General features: G+C 51.8%; 1 non-coding gene across 1 annotated transcript in view; it reads right to left on the reverse strand.

Moving 5' to 3' along the window:
- LOC126317775 (small subunit ribosomal RNA) overlaps nt 1-553 on the reverse strand; it is a 1894-nt gene extending 1341 nt beyond the window's left edge. Inside the window, exon 1 of the ribosomal RNA XR_007556900.1 lies at nt 1-553. This exon is cut by the window's left edge and continues 1341 nt beyond it. This is a non-coding gene — a ribosomal RNA (small subunit ribosomal RNA).
- Nucleotides 554-5000: the final 4447 nt, after the last annotated feature.

Consider the following 5000-nt stretch of genomic DNA (forward strand, 5'->3'; position numbering starts at 1 on the left):
TAAAGGATTTAAAGTGTACTCATTCCGATTACGGGGCCTCGGATGAGTCCCGTATCGTTATTTTTCGTCACTACCTCCCCGTGCCGGGAGTGGGTAATTTGCGCGCCTGCTGCCTTCCTTGGATGTGGTAGCCGTTTCTCAGGCTCCCTCTCCGGAATCGAACCCTGATTCCCCGTTACCCGTTACAACCATGGTAGGCGCAGAACCTACCATCGACAGTTGATAAGGCAGACATTTGAAAGATGCGTCGCCGGTACGAGGACCGTGCGATCAGCCCAAAGTTATTCAGAGTCACCAAGGCAAACGGACCAGACAAGCCAATCCGATTGGTTTTGATCTAATAAAAGCGTCCCTTCCATCTCTGGTCGGGACTCTGTTTGCATGTATTAGCTCTAGAATTACCACAGTTATCCAAGTAACGTGGGTACGATCTAAGGAACCATAACTGATTTAATGAGCCATTCGCGGTTTCACCTTAATGCGGCTTGTACTGAGACATGCATGGCTTAATCTTTGAGACAAGCATATGACTACTGGCAGGATCAACCAGGGAGCTGCGTCAACTAGAGCTGAGCAGCCGGCCGCCCGGGAGTGTGTCCCGGGGGCCCGCGCGAACACGCAAGCGTCCGCTCAATTATTCTGCAAACAGGAGGAGGCCGAGCTCCCCTGCACGATACACCTCGAAACCCTCTCAGGTCCCGGCGGCGCGCAGCGCCGTCCTAGGTACTTGGTCGGTTTCGAGAGAGGCGCAATCGCCCGGAGTTAGGCGAGTAGACGGTTTTAGTGCGAACACCCTTGCTCCCAACTGAGCTTGCCGCTGCCGACAGAGGCCCGGGAGCGTGCTGTCGTGGCATTGCCGGCGGGAGACAACACGCGCCACCTATGGTGACCGGCAGCTCCAACGCCAGCGCCACACAAGGGCAAAGCCCCACTTGGGTGCAGAAGCGAACTCTCCCAGCACAGCGCACGCGCCAACACGTCCGCACAACTGCGATACAAACCACCTGCGAGAACCGCTGGGGCGACCGAGCAGCAGACGGCGTCGCGGCGCCGAGTGCCAGGCGGCGGCGCATCCTCAACGCACACAGTCCTCAATCAGACCAGCACACTGCAGATGTCCACCGCGCTTCGCACCGGGCTCGGCTGAACCAACTTTGGCCGCCAGGCGCCGCGTGCAGGGTGCGCCGCAGCGTAGCTGCGCCGCCTGCCGAGCCCGTCGGCTGGCGCTCCTGCCACTCGGCGCCCCCCACCAGCCGCCTGTTGCGCGTGCGCCCACGCAGCGCGCGGCCAACACGCCGGGCGGCCCCCCTTCACCGGCCGGGAACAGTCCCACCAAGCCACCGCCGCGTATCGCTTCATACCCACATGGGCCTAGTCACGTGTGTGGATGTGGCGGGTACCGCTGAAACAACCGGTTAATAGCTGTACCGATCGTCGCCATCACAGATTCACCTCCAGCGTGAACAACCGCTCAACAACGGATTTCCAGTTCATTTGCGTATCTTGGGCAGTAAACGTAGATGTCCACCTACATTTGCGAATTCAACAATTCTTGCATGCCAGGATGTCATGTGTCACGACACGCTACATCAGACCACATACACACTGCGACATGTGCAGAAGAGAACACGTGGAAGGTGGCCCGCGCACGTATGCGATGTCCCTTCCGCGATCCACTGTCAACCGGCATCTGCGGCATGTCCCAGATATGGAACGCGGTCCACCAGGGTAGCACTTTGTGTGAGGCAATACGACAAAGTCGGAATACACGCGTCACTACATCACACGGCTCACGCTGACCTGACCTGACTCACCGCACCACCACCCCCAGCGACCCAGGGTGACATACAATGCGTTCGTACGTTCCTCCCACACGCCTCTACGGCGTACCACAGTGCAACCTAGCTGTTATTGGGAGACGAGACAAGTAGCATCGAGCACAACATATGGAAATTGAGATTCGACACCGTTGGGCACAGCCAGCGTACGGTCACACGTATCACACTACTTCACTCTGTACGTAACTACCGATGATCGGTACAGCGTGTGGGTTACGCGTACGACATCAGCGGACAATGGACACAGACCATACCACGACGTACACTGAGGGCGTCGACATCTGAACGCAACTGAACAGCTGCGAGGCTCATTTAACACTCAAACGCCAGACCGACCAGCTTGAGAGGACGGAGACACAAAGAGAGGGGCAGAGGGGGGGGGGGGGGGCGATATAGTCCTATTGCAGTACAATTGACAGTGGATAGCGGGAATATGTGGAAAGTAAGCAACACTCGCAAGACATCTACATGAGGATAACAACGACACCAGAGATTCCGAGCAGTGAACTATGTTAGGCAAAGGGACAACGTGGGTTAGGTTAAGGGACAACGTGGGTTAGGTTAAGGGACAACGTGGGTTAGGTTAAGGGACAACGTGGGTTAGGTTAAGGGACAACGTGGGTTAGGTTAAGGGACAACGTGGGTTAGGTTAAGGGACAACGTGGGTTAGGTTAAGGGACAACGTGGGTTAGGTTAAGGGACAACGTGGGTTAGGTTAAGGGACAACGTGGGTTAGGTTAAGGGACAACGTGGGTTAGGTTAAGGGACAACGTGGGTTAGGTTAAGGGACAACGTGGGTTAGGTTAAGGGACAACGTGGGTTAGGTTAAGGGACAACGTGGGTTAGGTTAAGGGACAACGTGGGTTAGGTTAAGGGACAACGTGGGTTAGGTTAAGGGACAACGTGGGTTAGGTTAAGGGACAACGTGGGTTAGGTTAAGGGACAACGTGGGTTAGGTTAAGGGACAACGTGGGTTAGGTTAAGGGACAACGTGGGTTAGGTTAAGGGACAACGTGGGTTAGGTTAAGGGACAACGTGGGTTACGTTAAGGGACAACGTGGGTTACGTTAAGGGACAACGTGGGTTACGTTAAGGGACAACGTGGGTTACGTTAAGGGACAACGTGGGTTACGTTAAGGGACAACGTGGGTTAGGTTAAGGGACAACGTGGGTTAGGTTAAGGGACAACGTGGGTTAGGTTAAGGGACAACGTGGGTTAGGTTAAGGGACAACGTGGGTTAGGTTAAGGGACAACGTGGGTTAGGTTAAGGGACAACGTGGGTTAGGTTAAGGGACAACGTGGGTTAGGTTAAGGGACAACGTGGGTTAGGTTAAGGGACAACGTGGGTTAGGTTAAGGGACAACGTGGGTTAGGTTAAGGGACAACGTGGGTTAGGTTAAGGGACAACGTGGGTTAGGTTAAGGGACAACGTGGGTTAGGTTAAGGGACAACGTGGGTTAGGTTAAGGGACAACGTGGGTTAGGTTAAGGGACAACGTGGGTTAGGTTAAGGGACAACGTGGGTTAGGTTAAGGGACAACGTGGGTTAGGTTAAGGGACAACGTGGGTTACGTTAAGGGACAACGTGGGTTACGTTAAGGGACAACGTGGGTTACGTTAAGGGACAACGTGGGTTACGTTAAGGGACAACGTGGGTTACGTTAAGGGACAACGTGGGTTACGTTAAGGGACAACGTGGGTTAGGTTAAGGGACAACGTGGGTTAGGTTAAGGGACAACGTGGGTTAGGTTAAGGGACAACGTGGGTTAGGTTAAGGGACAACGTGGGTTAGGTTAAGGGACAACGTGGGTTAGGTTAAGGGACAAATTGAGTTAGGTTAAGGGACAAATTGAGTTAGGTTAAGGGACAAATTGAGTTAGGTTAAGGGACAAATTGAGTTAGGTTAAGGGACAAATTGAGTTAGGTTAAGGGACAAATTGAGTTAGGTTAAGGGACAAATTGAGTTAGGTTAAGGGACAAATTGAGTTAGGTTAAGGGACAAATTGAGTTAGGTTAAGGGACAAATTGAGTTAGGTTAAGGGACAAATTGAGTTAGGTTAAGGGACAAATTGAGTTAGGTTAAGGGACAAATTGAGTTAGGTTAAGGGACAAATTGAGTTAGGTTAAGGGACAAATTGAGTTAGGTTAAGGGACAAATTGAGTTAGGTTAAGGGACAAATTGAGTTAGGTTAAGGGACAAATTGAGTTAGGTTAAGGGACAAATTGAGTTAGGTTAAGGGATAATCTGGTACAACCACAGTTAGGTTAAGCGATAATCTGGTACAGCCACAGTTAGGTTAAGCGATAATCTGGTACAGCCACAGTTAGGTTAAGCGATAATCTGGTACAGCCACAGTTAGGTTAAGCGATAATCTGGTACAGCCACAGTTAGGTTAAGCGATAATCTGGTACAGCCACAGTTAGGTTAAGCGATAATCTGGTACAGCCACAGTTAGGTTAAGCGATAATCTGGTACAGCCACAGTTAGGTTAAGCGATAATCTGGTACAGCCACAGTTAGGTTAAGCGATAATCTGGTACAGCCACAGTTAGGTTAAGCGATAATCTGGTACAGCCACAGTTAGGTTAAGCGATAATCTGGTACAGCCACAGTTAGGTTAAGCGATAATCTGGTACAGCCACAGTTAGGTTAAGCGATAATCTGGTACAGCCACAGTTAGGTTAAGCGATAATCTGGTACAGCCACAGTTAGGTTAAGCGATAATCTGGTACAGCCACAGTTAGGTTAAGCGATAATCTGGTACAGCCACAGTTAGGTTAAGCGATAAAGTTGGTTAAATTCGGTATTGTGTGGGAAGGGGGCAGAGAGAGAGTGGGGGGGGGGGGTGGATAGTTGTGGCAGTACGCGGATGCCTGAGTCACCGTCAGATATGTCACGTCGGTTCGATGCTTGTAGCAAGAGGCTGGCGGGTCTGTGTCTCTCACTTCTGCAATTTTTCATGTGGTATAACACGAGGGCGGGGGGGGTGATATTTGGTGCCCCTCTGTGTAGGATGTGTGTTGGTGGTGTTGGTTTATCTGAGCAATGGTAGTTGTCGGAGGAGTGGGGTATTGTGCTTTTATAGGTGGACCTACTGCTCTGGTTATCATAGTGTCGACGGTGCAATGTGGCAGAGAGGATGCACTCGACATTGTCGCATTC

This window comes from Schistocerca gregaria, unplaced genomic scaffold (genome assembly GCF_023897955.1).
Source record: "Schistocerca gregaria isolate iqSchGreg1 unplaced genomic scaffold, iqSchGreg1.2 ptg000643l, whole genome shotgun sequence".
NCBI classification, from domain to species: domain Eukaryota; kingdom Metazoa; phylum Arthropoda; class Insecta; order Orthoptera; family Acrididae; genus Schistocerca; species Schistocerca gregaria.